We start from the raw sequence: 15,412 nt of genomic DNA, 5'->3' as shown, positions 1-15,412 counted from the left end.
CTTTTTTTTTTATGTAGTTGAACTCTTATGAATAGGTAACTTTTTGAGATATATCATACTTCAAAATCTGTAGTGTTAAGTTTTCCCTCCCTCCCTGCCTCCTTCCCATTGCTCTCTGGCGAGACATGGCCTATACATTTTCTACTTTAAGAAACTGATTGTACTTTTCTAATGGCTGATCACATTTGATAAATCTCTTACAGATGCTTTGAAAGAGTTAAGTTTCCTATAGAGTGCTCTCTTGATGTGTGATATCTACCATATTAATTATGGCTTTATATATATAATTTATATCCTTTACATCCTAGAATCAGTCCTAGACTGATAGTTGTACCATGATTATACTTACATTGAGTTCTCTCCATGTATCTAATATTTGGAGAAGACTGTACTTCCATGGGATTCTCTTTGTATTTCTAATATTTGAGAATGTTTGGACTTTTAACATTTTGATTTATAGCTGTCAAGATTGAAGATTATTATACTTCCATCATGAAGTATACTTCTTTGCAATATTTAATGCTTTCTATCTTCTATTAAAAATAAAAGTGTTATTGATGTCTCAGAATGTTTTGAAGTAACTTGCTGGGGGAAGAATGCATAATTGGTATATTTTTCTGAGGCCTTCTCAGAATCTATTATCTTTACATATGATGAGTTTGTCTGAGTATTCAATTCCTGGCCTGCTTGCCATTCCCCTGAAAAATACTGCTTTATTGAATTCCCTGTCATCTTCAGGGTCTCCTGTGTTATTGTCATTCAGATGGTGAGCATGGGTAGTCCAAGAATTTTCTTCTCATTTCAGCCCGTGTCAGTGTGGCATATAGCATGTGGAAATTCTTTGATCTTCTCTTTTCGTTTCTTAGTGTTTTACCAGATTTTACCTTTTTTTGGTATACCTGGGAAAGTTAGAAGGAGTTTTAGTCCCTAATAATTTATCATTACAAGTGTTAATATTGGTATATCAAAGATACTGTCTTTACCAATGTGATTTTTATTGAATTTCATTGTTTGAGGTCATCCTGCCTCCTACAGGCCTTCATGGATTAATTAAGGCAGTAACTGGATTTTTATTTAGTGAATTGCTGCAGCTTTTATGTGTATTTCTTTAAACATGTCTTTGAAAATGAATTTTTTCCGGTTCAATTTTCATAGGAAATTTAAGGGAAGAAAAAGAATAAAAGCGTATAATAAAAAATAGTCCCTAATCCCCCATTTATAAACAACCACTATTAATATTTTTTAATATTTCCCTTTTCTGAGAAATGGAGCACACACATGCATATACATAGTCATTTAATTTTAGTCCACTGGACATTTATTGAACACCTGTTACAGTCATGATGTATTCTAGGTGTCAGACATTGTTAAAATTTTGCTGTATATGGTTTGTATCTTGCCTGTTTTATTTTATGTTACAGTCTAAGCAAAACCCAGTTCATTAAAATTTATTTGTAATAGTCCTATTCATGATTTCATAATCTTTTTCAGTGTTATTTGGTGATTGAAACCTGCTTTCAAAGGGGAAGCTCAATATATCACATAGATGAACAGTGAGAGATTTGATTGAAGGGGTGTAATTGCTTGGGGTAATTACCTGTCTTCTCCAAAGAGAGAGAAACTCTTGAAAACTATTGTTCTCTGTTATGGATGTACAGTAGTATAGTTTATTAATTGCTGCTTTTTTGTTGGTCATTTATATTGTTTCTTGTCTACAATTTTAAATAATTTTGATTGATATCTTTATACACAAAAATTTGTATCTATATTTGGTGTCCTTAGGCTGGATTTTTAGAAGTGGAATGAGGGGGTCAAGGAGTATAAATATTTGTAAAACTTTGATGTATGTTCACAAGTTGTTTGCTTGCTATACTCTAACATTCAGTATTATATTTAAAGAATATAAACTTCTCTGTTACAACATCAAATGCATACCTAAAAAAACCCTTCCAAGATTTCCTGTTCACTAAAAATAATAGGACTTATGGGAAAAATAAGGTTAAGGGCAAACCACTCAGGACTTCTGCAATTTTCAAACCCAGTACTAACAAAAGCATAATTGGTACCTTATGAGATAACTTGGACAGCCTAGTCAAACCACTTAGCACAGCTGAGGCTGCCTTAGAGGAGAGTTAAAGATATTAAACTGTAATAGGGTGGAAATTGCTGGCCTGCATGATCTTGAGATAGTGCAAATGTAAGTAGATTTCTAAGCCAGTGGTGCTGCCATAGAGGTGGGCATTTGAGGAAGTACAGCCTGCTGTGTTCCAGGAACTGTGTGTAGGCTGGTAGTGCTCGTCTGAGCAGGAAGCGCTGGTTGCAGGTGCTCATTTTTAGTTTTCTTAAAATAGGGCAGACAGAGGGGTGCCTGGGTGGCTCAGTCACTTAAGCATTAGACTCTTGATTTCAGCTCAGGTCATGGTCTCACGGCATATGGGTTCCAGCCCCATGTCGGGCTTCAGGCTCACATGCAGAGCCTGCTTGGGATTCTGTCTCCTTCGCTGCTCCTCCCCCAGCCATTCTTTCTCTCTTTCTCTATTTCTCTCTCTCTTCTCTCCCCCTTCTCTCCTTCCATCTTTCTCTCTCTCTCTTTCTGTATCTATCTCAAGAATAAATAGATAAATTAAAAAAAAAAAAAATAGGGCAGAGAGGGCTCCTACCTGGCAGTAGCTGAGCCTGAGTGAAGGTCTTTTTCTTTCCCACAGAAAGTTATAATTCTTTACCCCCTATTTTAGTTCTCCTTGGCTGGGAAAATTCAAATTGAGTCATCATAATTTCTGTGTTATACTGGCATTGTTACTTTGTTTACTAACCACTTATAAACTAATTGGTGTTATAGGAACCTGTCTTGTGACAAAACAGACTGTTTTTGCTTATTTGATAGGTGAACATTAGAATCTCATTTTTAACAGTTTCTATATGTATTTTGAAAGAGAGAGAAAACATGAGTGGAGGAGGGACAGAGAGAGAATGAGAATCCCAATCAGGTTCCTCACTGTTAATGTAGAGCCCCATGCAGATCTCAAACTCACGAACCATGAGATCATGACCTGAGTGAGCCAAAGTCAAATGCTTAAGCGACTGACCCACCCAGGCACCCCAGTTTGCATCTCATTTTAATGGTTTCTTCAAAAAGTTAAAACCCTTTAAAATTAGGAGTAACTACCTTAGTTCATTAAGAATGTCTATTTCAAAACAAATGTTTTCAAAATCTATAACCAGAAAACATCAACTCTGTTAAACAATTGTATTAGAATTTAAACACCTTAATCTAGAGTAATAAATTTCAAATTTATTTTGGTGGCCATTAAGTGTTTGTAGATATGGATCACAGGGATCCAAACTATCAGCAGCTTATAAAAATTTATTTGTTGAGGGTAGAAGTCATGGTTTTGTAGTGACTCTCATTTTTGGAAATGGCTTCATCCAGGATTATGCAGCATTCAGTTATAGCACAAGAGAAGACAGAGTAGGGGAATCAAGTCAGTTCAAGATTAGCTGTTTTTAGGGTTGAATAAGCATGTCTAACATAGGTTGGTGGGAGAAAGTTGAGGGTACTAGTAAGAAGGTAACTGAAGTAACTGGGGTCAAGGCCAGCAGAAAGAAAATGAGGAAATGGTTGGTATGATAAAATGAAAGAAACAAGGATTTGGGACACCAGAGATCGAATGAGCCCAGAAAATAGCTGTTGTAACAATAATGGGGAAGGAGCTAGAGAGCTACTAGCTATTGAGATATTACAGTTCAAGATTTTGGAGGTAGAACAATTTACGTGTTGCTGCTGTCTGTAGAAATGGGTTGCTTTGGTATAGGTGAAGGTTATTGTTGGAGTTGAGGAACAAAAGGAACATTGAAGGACAGATTGAGAGTGCATTGGTTTCAAGGACATTGGAAACCTGCCATCATAAGTTATAGAATAAGGACGTGTAGAAATTTTATTAACTGGTTTCAGAATCCTCAATGAATGAGGTAGTAAGGATACTGGGAAAATTATGATATTATGGTATATACCTAAAAGGAAACAGGACTTTTGATAAGGATTCTTCAAGTAATCATCTGAAGTGGTTATAGAGATTCAGGACAGTACCCACTGAGGGTGGGAGAATGGGTCCTTCATGGTCTACAGGGCCAGCTCTGTATGCTTCAAGGGGAGGTGGTTGGTGGAAGTCACAATGGTAGCAGGGTATAGAAAAGAGTCATTGAAGAGAGGAGGTCATGGATGGATGAACAGGGTAATAAACATGCCAGCACAAGCTGAGGTCCAAATAGGGTTTAGAAGCTTGATAAAGTTAGCAGACTCCAATCTTGGCTCAACCTTCTGTGGATGTTGCAGAGAAATTGCTCTCATGTTTTCAGAGATGATGTTTTCTAGTTAGGAATCTTGGTTTCTGTCTAGAGTTTGAATTGGTAGAACTGGAGAGACCTTTGAGCAATTTGGGAACAGATGCCCCTAGGATGTTGGAAAGGGAATTGGCTATATCCTTCAGTCTCGTCTTTTGAGAGATAAGAACTCAGAGAATTTTTAGTAGGACTGAAACCACAGACTATTAAAGACGGCATGCATAGCTTGAAGATGTGCTTACTTTTTTTTGTTCTTTATTTCTTCTCTGCTTTTACAGCCCTTTTTCATCGGGTTTTATAGAGAGTTGAATTTACAGAATCCCTAGATGTTTTTGATACTTTGAACTCTGTCTGGAAAACTTGAATATTTATATATAATTGTTATTATTACCAGTAATAGCATTATAGCTGTTATTTATTAGGAACAGAGTTCTTTTTTTCCCTATGAAAGATTTTTTTTTAATGTTTCATTTATTTCTGAGAGACAGAGAGCGAGAGCGTGAGCAGGGGAAGGTCAGAGAGAGAGGGAGATACAGAATCTGAAACAGGCTTCAGGCTCTGAGCTGGCTGTCAGCACAGAGCCCGACACGGGGCTCGAATCCACGAACTGTGAGATCATGACCTGAGCCGAAGTTGGAAGCTTAACCGACTGAGCTACCCAGGTGCCTCTGAAAGATTTTTAAAAAGTTTTAATGTTTATTTTTGAGAGAGTGAGCAGGCATGCACGAGCATGAGCAGGGAAGGGGCAGAGGATCCAAAGCCAGCTCTATTCCGACAGCAGAGAGCCCAAACACTGGGCTGGAACCCACAAACTGCCAGATCATGACTTGAGCTAAAGTTGGTTTCTTGACCGACTGAGCCACCCAGGCGCCCCTCCCTATGAAAGATGTTTTAAGTTTAAATTCAGGAGTTGTTGATCACTAAAGATTAATTATTTTTTTCTACAGCTCTTGTTAGTGCTAGTGAAATTCTATGGTATGCATATGGTAAGCTTTCGGAGATTAGAAAAGAGGCAAAATCTGTTGAGTTTTTTCTTCATCTTTTGAAATTTTTAGGGAAACGTTTCATATAATGAATGTTCAAGTTTTAAATATACAGTCGATTGAGCTTTGAAAAATGCATGTATTTATATATGCATATAATTTTTATAATTATATTTTTTACATAATGCATGTATTTATATAAACACTACTCCAATTAGATATAGAACATTTTTATTACCCTAGGAAGTTCCCTGGTACCCCATTGTAATCAATTTACCAATCTCTCTCCCACCCCCTTTCCCAGGCACCACAGTGATCTGATTTCTATCACCATAAATTCTGCCTATTCTAGAATTTCCTATAAATGAAATTATATAATATGTAGTCTTTTGTGTGTAGCTTCTTTTATTCATGTAGTTGTGAGATTCATCCATTTTGTTAGAGTCACAATAGTTTATTTTCATTGCTGAATAGTATTTTATCCTGTGAATATACCACAATTGGTTGTTCATTCATCTGTTGATGTACATTTGTGTTATTTCCAGTTTTGGCTCTTCTGAATAAAAGTGCTATCCACATTCACATACAAATTTTTTTGTGGACATACATTTTCATTTCTTTCGGGTAATTACCTAGGAGTGGAATTAATGAGTCATAGGGTATGCGTATGTTAACTTTATATAAAACTGCCAGTTTTCCGACGTAATTTAACATTCTTATACTCCCAGCGATGTAGGAGAAATGCAGTTGTTCCAACATGATTGCTAACATTTCATAATTTGTATAGATGGAAACTATCTAATTGTTGTTTTGATTTGTAGTTCTCTGATGTCTAATGATGTGTAGCACTTTTTCATGTACTTATTGTCCATTTTCATATGAGATGTATATTCACATCTTTTATCCAATTCATTTAATGAGATCATATCTTCATTTTTGGTTTGTATGAAGTCTTTGTATATCCCAGAAACAAGTCTTGTCATTTATTTATTTATTTAAAATGTTTTTATTTTCTGAGAGAGAGAATATGAGCGGGGGAGGGACACAGAGAGAGAGGAACAGAGGATCTGAAGTGGGACCAGCTGACAGGCTGACAACAGCAAGCCTGACATGGGGCTCGAACTAATGAACCATGAGATCATGACCTGAACTGAAGTTCAGCATTCAACCACCTGAGTTGCCCAGGCACCCCCCCAGTCTTTTTTTTTTTATTTTTTATTTTTAGAAAGATGTGTTGTGAATATTTTTTCCCAGCTTGTGACTTGAATTTCATTTTCTTTTCTTTTCTTTTTTTTTTTTTTTAATTTATTTCTAGGAGAGAGAGAGACAGCATGAGCAGGGGAGGGTCAGAGAGAGAGGGAGACACAGACTCTGCAACAGGCTCCAGGCTCTGAGCTGGCAGTCAGCACAGAGCCCGATGTGGGGCTCAAACCCACGAACCACGAGATCATGACCCAAGCGAAAGTCGGACGCTTAACTGACTAAGCCACCAGGCACCCCTTGAATTTCATTTTCTTAACAATGTCTTTCTAGGAGCAGAAATTTTTAATTTTGATGATGACCAGATCATATGTTTTTTCTCTTTTGGTTCATGTTTTGGGTGACCACTCCAAGAAGTCTTTATTTCCTCTAGGTTGTGAAGATATTCACTTCTATTTTCTTTGAGAAGCTTTATAGTTTTAGCTTTTACATTTAGGTCTAAAATCAATCCCGAATCAGTTTTTGTCTGATATGTAAGATAGGGATCAAGATTTTTTCCCCCTATTCTTTTATCCAGTTGCGTTGGTATCACCTTAATTCAGTTGCCTTTGTTGAAATTCCATTGGCCCTATATTTGCAGGTTTATTTTTGCATTCTTTTCTGTTCCATTGATACGTCTGTCTTTATGTCAGTATCACACTGTTTTGATTACTAGAATTCTTAATCATGTTGTGAAATCAGATAAAGGGAGTCTTCCAACATTTCTTTTTCAAGATTGTTTTGGCATTTAAATTTCATTTTAGAATTAATTTGTTTCTTTAAAAAATCTGTTCACATTTTGACTAGGATTACTTTAAATCTCTAGGTCAGTTTGAGAAACTTGACATCTTAAGGTGCCTGGGTGGCTCAGTTGGTTAAGCGCCTGACTTTGGCTCAGGTTAGGATCTTACAGTTCATGAGTTGAGCCCCATGTCGAGTTCCACGCTGACAGTGAGGAGCCTCCTTCGGATTCTGTGTCTCCCTCTTTCTCTACCCCTACCCTGCTTGCGCACATGTATGTGCGCTCGCTTGTGCACTCTCACTCTCTCTCTCTTAAAAATAAATACATAAACATTAAAAAAAAAAAAGAAACTTGACATCTTAATATTGAGACTTATCTAAGAGAATGGTATCTCTCTACTTATTTAGGTCATCTTTAATTTTTCTTAGTTGTATTTGGTGGTTCTTAGTGTAGACGTCTTACATATCTTTAGTTAGATTTATTTCTAGGTACTGGTGTTATTTTTTATTAAAAGAAGATTTTTTTTTTTTAATTTATTTCTAGGAGAGAGAGAGGGTTCGAACCCACGAACCGCGAAATCATGACCTAAGCGAAAGTCGGACGCTTAACTGACTAAGCCACCCAGGCGCCCCTATTTAAAGAAGTTTTTTTAATGTTTATTTATTTTTGAGAGAGAGAGACACAGAGTGTGAGTGGGGGAGGGCCAGAGAGAGAGGGAGACACAGAATCCCAAGCAGACTCCAGGCTCTGAACTTTCAGCACAGAGCCCAACACGAGACTTGAATTCACAAACCGTGAGATCCTGACCTCAGCCAAAGTCAGATGCTGAACTGACTGAACCTCCCAGGCGCCCCTGCAATTGATTTTTTTATCTTGGCATTGTATTCTGAGACTTCACTAAATTCGTGAATTGTTTTGAATAGTATTTTAGTAGATTTCATAGTGTTTTTTACACACATAATCCTATCATCTGTGAGTTTTAGATCATCCTCTCCAACCTTTTTGTCTTGTCTTCACACATTGGTTAGTACCTCCAGTTCAAGGTTGAAAAGAAGTGGTGAAGCAGACATCCTAGCCTTATTTCTGATCTTAGAAATAAGAATTTAATAGTTCACTACTGAGTATGATGTTAGCTCTAGGGTTTTTAAAGATGCTCTTTACCAGACTGAGAAAGTTTATATATGTCTATTCCTAGTTTGTAGACAGTTTTTATCATTAATAATAGGCTTTGAATTTCACCAAGTGCTTTTTCTGCATCTGTTGCAATGATCTGGGTTATCATCTTCTATTAGTGCAGAGAGTTAGTAATTTTTAAAAAACTGCTTGTTTATTTTGAGGGAGGGAGAGAGAGAGAGAGAGAGCATGTGAGCAGAAGAAGGGCAGAGAGAGAATCCCAAGGAGACTCCATGCTGGTGACACAGGGCTCAGTCTCACAAATCATGAGATCATGCCCCAAGCTGAAATCAAGAGTTAGACACTTAACTGACTGAGCCATCCAGGAGCCTCATGAATTAGTAATATTTTAAAGGTTAACCTCTCATATACACTTAATCATGATGTAATTATTCTATTTGTATATTGCTAAATTCCATTTGCTAATGTTTTAGGGAGAACTTTATGTGCCTATTCAAGAGGTATGCCAGTCTCCAATTTTCCTGTCATATTTTTGTCAGGTTTTAATATCAGTGTGATCTGGCTTTATAAAAGGAGTTANTTTGGGACCTTTTTTTTTTTTTTTTTTTTTTACTATTTCCTGAAAGTTTATGCAAGATTGATATTATATCTTCCTTAAATATTTTATGTAATTCATCTAGACCTAGAGCTTTGGGGGGAGATTTTTATTATTTGGATTTTTAACCTACTTGTCAGTTTTGGTAAATTGTGTTTTTCAAGGGTTTTTCTCTTTTATCTGTTACTGAATTTATTGTCATAAATTTGTTTATACTAACATTCTATCTTTTTAACATTTGTAGGATTTATACAGTGTTCCCTCTTCATTCTTCTTTTTTTTCTTAAGTATTTATTTTGCAAGAGAGCTTAAGCAAGTGAGGAAGGGGCAGAGAGAGAAGGAAAGAGAAAATCCCAAACAGGCTCCCTGCTGTCAGCCCAGAACCTGTTGCAGAGCTCCATCTCAAGAGCCTTGAGATCATTACCTGAGCTGAAACCAAGAGTCAGATGCTAAACCAACTGAGCCACTCTCTTCATTCTTAATATTCATAATTAGTATTTTCCTTTTTCTTTATTAATTTTGCAAAGGGTTTAACTTTCATTAATGTTAACAAATAATCATCTTTTGGCTTTATCTTTGTCTTATAGTTAGTTTCTTTTTTTTTTTTTAATGTCGATTTTTGAGAGAGAGAGAGCATGAATGGGGGAAGGGGCAAAGAGAGAGAATTCAAAGCAGGCTCCAGGCTCTGAGCTGTCAGCACAGAGCTTGATGTGGAACTTGAACCCACACAGCGTGAGCTCATGACCTGAGCTGAAGTCGGATGCCAACCGACTGAGCCACTCAGGCACCCCGTTAATTTCTTTATTACAACGTTTGATCGAGAAGGTAGCCTGTATTATATCTGGTTAGAATCCATTTTTTAAAATGAGTATAATCTAACTCATGATTAATACCCCTGTAGGTCACTCTAGTTGGATGGGGGGACTACCAACTATGGGGGTCCCACTTGAATGGGGACTGGCAACACAGGCAGTGAAAGAATTCATCCAAGGCAGAACAAAAGAGATATAAATGTATTGGATCTATTGTAAGGGAGCCGTGGGCAGGACAGCAAAAGAGACGCTGTCTGCAACAAGTCACTCGGTAGTGAGGGGCCACCAGTTATAGGGCAGAGTGAGGGAGTATACGGACATATGGAATTTTCCCTTTTATGGTAATTGAAGGAACAGTGCCTGTTTGTAATTGGTCTGTTAGGACCTATGGCTATTTTGTCTTTTTTTTTTTTAATGTTTTATTTATTTCTAGGAGAGAGAGAGAGAGAGAGACAGCGTGAGCAGGGGAGGGTCAGAGAGAGAGGGAGTCACAGACTGAAACAGGCTCCAGGCTCTGAGCTGACAGTCAGCACAGAGCCCAACGCGGGGCTCGAACCCACGAACCGCGAGATCATGACCTAAGCGAAAGTCGGACGCTTAACCGACTAAGCCACCCAGGCGCCCCGACCTGTGGCTATTTTGAAGTGGATTGTTTAATAAGCCTGTTTGCATTCAGCCCTGTGGTCCCTATGGGCCCTTTTGCCTTGCTCAAGTTTCCATTGCTCAAGCCTGTTGCCTAAAAGCAGTGTCTACAACACCCTTGTTTCTTGTTTCATAAATATATTGTTCAAATAACTGACATTCAGTTCACACCTTGATGAATTCCAGGTAGAGACTATACTGGGTGGAGTTGTCACACAAAGGAAACTTTATTTGCAGCAATTAAAATCATTTAAGGGTGAATGGGTTCCTATTACTTAGGGTTAGAATGAATATTCAGAAAGGGGGGCTTTGTCATTGTATGTAGAGGTGGGCATAAGGTTGAGCATGCACCTTAAGGAAACAGGTCTATACACACATTGTATGATATGTTAATGAGGCTTTTGCTCTTCCTGGGGCAAAGATTTTAGTATTATAACCAAGTAAAAGTAACTGTCACTCCATGGTCCACCTGTGCAGTTGTGAGTTGGAATTTGAGCTCAAACTGGTCTGGGTGGTTGGAGCCACCAGAGTTTTGTCTGGGCAGTCATTTTTGTTTGAGGGGTAGTTTTGGTTTCCATTATGGGATGCTATCTATGCCCATGGGGTTCTTTGCCTGAGTTAAAAGGTAAGCTGAGAAAAAGAGCTTAAAAAGGGTGGAACAAAGGTTGGTGAGTACATGCAGGTGGGCAATAAAGGTTAGTTGAGGTCTAGCTGGTTAACAGAATATCCACATTAAATTTTTATCTGTTTTGATCTTTTGTCTTCTGAAATAATATTAGTCTCCACCTGTGATTGTGGATTTGTCTTTTTATTATTGATTTTTTTTCCTATGGGTTTTTGCTTTATAGAAAGCTCTTTGAAGCTCTTTTATTCGTTACAGTGTTATAACTTCCTATGTCTTCTGTTAGTATGAAATTTTTCTTACCTAAAATCTTTTTACCTTGTTCTAGTTTATCTCATGTTTGAGATAAATATTTGCTCATCTACTTTTTCTTCTTTTTAATTTTTTAAAAATATTTTTGAGAGAGGGAGCATGCATGCGCACACACGCTTGGGGGTGGGATGCAGAGCGGGGGAGGGGCAGAGAGAGGGGAAGACACAGAATCTGAAGCAGGCTCCAGGCTTTTAGCTGGCAGTGCAGAGCCCGATGGAGGACTCGAACCCATGAACTGCAAGATCATGACCGGAGGCTTACCTGACTGAGCCATACAGGTGCTCCTAAATTTTTTTTAATGATTATTTATTTTTGAGAGAGAGGGAGAAACAGTGTGAATGGGAAAGGGACAGAGAGAGTGAGGGAGACACAGATTCCAGAGCAGGCTCTAGGCTCTGAGCTGTCAGAACAGAGCCTGACGTGGGTCTCAAACTCATGGACTGTGAGATCATGACCTGAGCCGAAATCAGATGCTTAACTGACTGATCCACCCAGGTGCCCCTGTTATTTCCTTTTTAAAATTTTAATTCCAGATGTGCCTCTTGTAAACAGTATCAGTGTAGACTAGAATAAGACATAGACTTTTTTTTTTTTTTACAACAAGCACATTTGAGCCATTTACAATTATTGTGATTGCTGATGCTTTCTTTGTACCCAGCTTTCTTACTGCATTTCGCCCTTACCTTTCTCTCACCTTCTTACCTTCCTTTTTCCCCCTTTCTCCAATACTTCTAATTCTCCCTTCCAGTGTTTGCTGGCTCCTCCTGTCTTGCTAGCAGGTTTTGCAAGAAATCTCTAAGTTTGTCCCATTACTTTTGATATCTGTATAGAATAACTGAATAAAGCAATGTTACCCAGACAATGTAGCTTTCCTCTATGTAAGCTTCAAATCTCATTTCTGGATTAATGATTGTTTTAGATTCAGTTCAAAAAGGGAAAAACTAATTTTACAGGAGACATTCCTATAGCAGAGTTTTTGTTTCTATATGTATATCATAGAAGGTGTGAGATCTCTATCTTGACCTATGGGTACCATGAGGTTTTAGGCCCACAATATAGACTTAATAAAAATGAGATGTACATTTTGCTTGGTCTCTCCTATACCCTTTCCCTCTAGAATATGGAATATATATGTCATGTGTCACTAGAGGGACACCTAGACACAATTTAAATAGCAGTAAATCAATTGAGAGAGTTACCTGCTTTTATTCATTCATTTCTTTTAGATTATCATGAGAGAAAGCCTCTGTTTGATTCTTCTGTCAAACACTTGCTGATACCTTCCTCCTTACTTTTTGTAAATAGTGAACTGGATTCAGGCTCACTCACTGCCTCTTTAGGCACCAGTATTTAGCTAGAATTTAGTAATATCGTTTTGTTTTCCTTTTAAGTGATTCTTTTCATTACATTGTATTTTTTCACAGTAGTTACTAATTTTTCACTGAAGATGGTGATTAAATTTAGCCTTTAAAATTTTTGTTTTAAAAATTTGAATCAATTTTAAAGAAAAATGCTAAATATACAGGTGGGATGAAGTGGAATGGCAGAATTGGAGAATGTGGTATACGTTAGGAGGTTAGATATGGCCCTGATGGAAAAGGGGATATGGGAGTGAGTGAGATTTGGGAGTTGATTCTCCAGCATTTCTCAGGCATCTTGGTTATTTCTGCTTTATCTGCAGAACTAACTTGTTTAACAAGTGTTTACTGAGTATCTGCTTTGTTCAGAGAACTATCCTGAGAATAGGAGGATAAATATGGTGTTCACCTTGTAGTCTAGGTATGGGGGAGGACATGTATTGATGTGGGAACTAATGTGAGTATATGATGGTAAATGCTGTCAGAGCAGCCAGGATGTTGTAACAACGAGGAAGGGGAGGCTTTCTCTGCCTGAGGTCTCTCAAGGGCTTTGGCTCAAACTAATGTTTCACCTACATACCTTTCTTTCTTCCATTTTAGAATCTCTCTTCCTAAATCCACATCAGTTTCAGGGAGAGAAGAGGCTCTTGTGTGTAGGCATTACTCTGAGAAGGATTGGGTCCCAAAGAAAGAATGTCACTTTGGTCCTCAGGAGACAAAATGGCTCCTGGAGTTCTGGGTCTAGCACATCTGTGTTTGACTGGATAGCTACTTAATTGTTTTGAGTCCCAGTTTCTTCATCTTTATTGATGATGATGAAACTCGTGTCCTGCCTGCTTCATTAAACAGCATATGTGAGAGACATTTATGATACACACTTGCACATCCATATTATTTTCATTCTTATTGGAATTTGAAATCCTAATGGTTAACAATTTTGACTGTATTTTAGGTGTTTAATTATTTTTTCTCTATTTTTTTCCTAGGTCTTGATGCAGAACTTTATTATGTGAGAAATGACCTTATTAGTCACTACGCTTTATCCTTTAACCTGTTAGTACCCAGTGAGACAAATTTCCTGCACTTCACTTGGCATGCAAAGTCCAAGGTAAGAGAGTAGTCAACCAAAGATGTCAAGACAGGACCACTCAGGCCCAGAGGCCAATGCAAGGGCTGTATCTGAGTGATGGACTGACTACCATCTATACAAAAGGGCTAGGAGGTGGTGGGTTGTAGCAGTACTGAGTCTTTTCAGATTCAAAGTTTAAATCTTTAGCCTATTTCTTTAGACTTTCTCAAGCCTTGTAAAATGAAGGTAGCCACCATTTGTGTCAGGCTAATGACAGAACACTTACATCATTTCAGGCTTTTCAAGCAGGGATGCAGATCTAATTTGAAGAGGGAACAGTTGAACCTGCTAATGGACTGTGTTGTTATTGTGAAGCAATAGGGGTGGAGGAAAGGAAGTTGTTTTGGGTGTGTTTGATGTAATGGATACAGTTCTGCCCTTTATGGAGAAATGTTAAAAGTAGGGTACAGCAGATACAGGCACCTACATGTGCTGTGGCCAAGCTTCTTTAACTGTAATGAACCTCTTGCCTGACTTACTTGTAGATGAATTCTTCACATTTTCTCTGACTGGGCTCTGTGAACATGAAAAGTTTTCTCATAGGTCAAAAGTGGGAAGCTGAGGGAAGAGCTCACCTCCTCCAATTAACTTTAATTTCTTTTAATTAACATTACATATAAACTGAATAGGATTTTATTTGGGAAATAAAAATAGTTTTGCTACCAAAGTCTCTTCTAAAGTTTTTTTTTAAATATTATAAAGTAGTATTTGTCCTGATATTTGTTGGAAGTCATTTAAATTTGATGACTTTAATATAGGTCTTTTTATGTATTTAGAAAACAATAATGAGTATTAGGAAAATTNAAAAAATTAAAAAAAAAAAAAAAAAAGGAAAATTCAAGTATTAATAGAATTATTTAAAAAACTGTCAAGACTTTGTAGATCTACAACCAGAAGTAATCATTGTTTACAGTTTGTGTACCTTAAACTCATTATTTTAAATGTTTGTTAAGAGAGAGAGAAGGAGAGAATGAGAAAGAGAGGGAGAAAGAAAACTCAAGCAGGGGAAGGACAGAGAGAAAGGGAGACCAAGAATCCCAAGGCTCATGCTGTCAGTGCAGAACCTGATGTAGGGTTCGAATCCATGAACTGTGAGATGACCTGAGCCCAATCAAGTTGGATGCTTAACCCACTGAGCACCCCCGCCGTGTGCTCCCAAACTCATTTTTATTTTTACCTTTTTAAACAAATGGGGATTTTATGACACCTGTGTTGTACAGTATTTTCCCCCCTACTTAATACTGTCTTTTGGCATCTTTCCATTTTACTATTTATAGATTTAACTCATTCTCTGTAATGGCTCATTATAATATGATATTGTATAAATGCATGATTATTTCTTTTTTTAATTTTTATTTTTGAGAGAATATTGTTAATTTTTTTTAAATTTTTGATGTCCCTTTCCTTATTTATTTCTGGTGACAATGTTGTTGAACATTAAGATGGAAAACAATGTACAGAAAAGGAAAAGGTAAAAGACAACTTTGACAGTTAATCTATACA

General features: G+C 37.4%; 1 protein-coding gene across 1 annotated transcript in view; it reads left to right on the top strand.

Annotated features, from left to right (window-relative positions):
• Positions 1-13,766: 13,766 nt before the first annotated feature.
• The window catches only part of RYK (receptor like tyrosine kinase), a 65,493-nt gene continuing 63,847 nt past the window's right edge, over positions 13,767-15,412 (top strand). The window contains exon 1 of the mRNA XM_077752313.1: positions 13,767-13,888. The gene's annotated coding sequence lies outside the window, so the exon portion shown is untranslated. The remainder of the gene's footprint in view (positions 13,889-15,412) is intronic.

Source organism: Crocuta crocuta, unplaced genomic scaffold (genome assembly GCF_008692635.1).
Source record: "Crocuta crocuta isolate KB4526 unplaced genomic scaffold, BGI_CrCroc_1.0 scaffold580, whole genome shotgun sequence".
In the NCBI taxonomy this organism is placed as follows: Eukaryota; Metazoa; Chordata; class Mammalia; order Carnivora; family Hyaenidae; genus Crocuta; species Crocuta crocuta.
The sequence above is the reverse complement of the archived record's forward strand: the minus strand, read 5'-3'. Positions and strand labels throughout refer to the sequence as shown.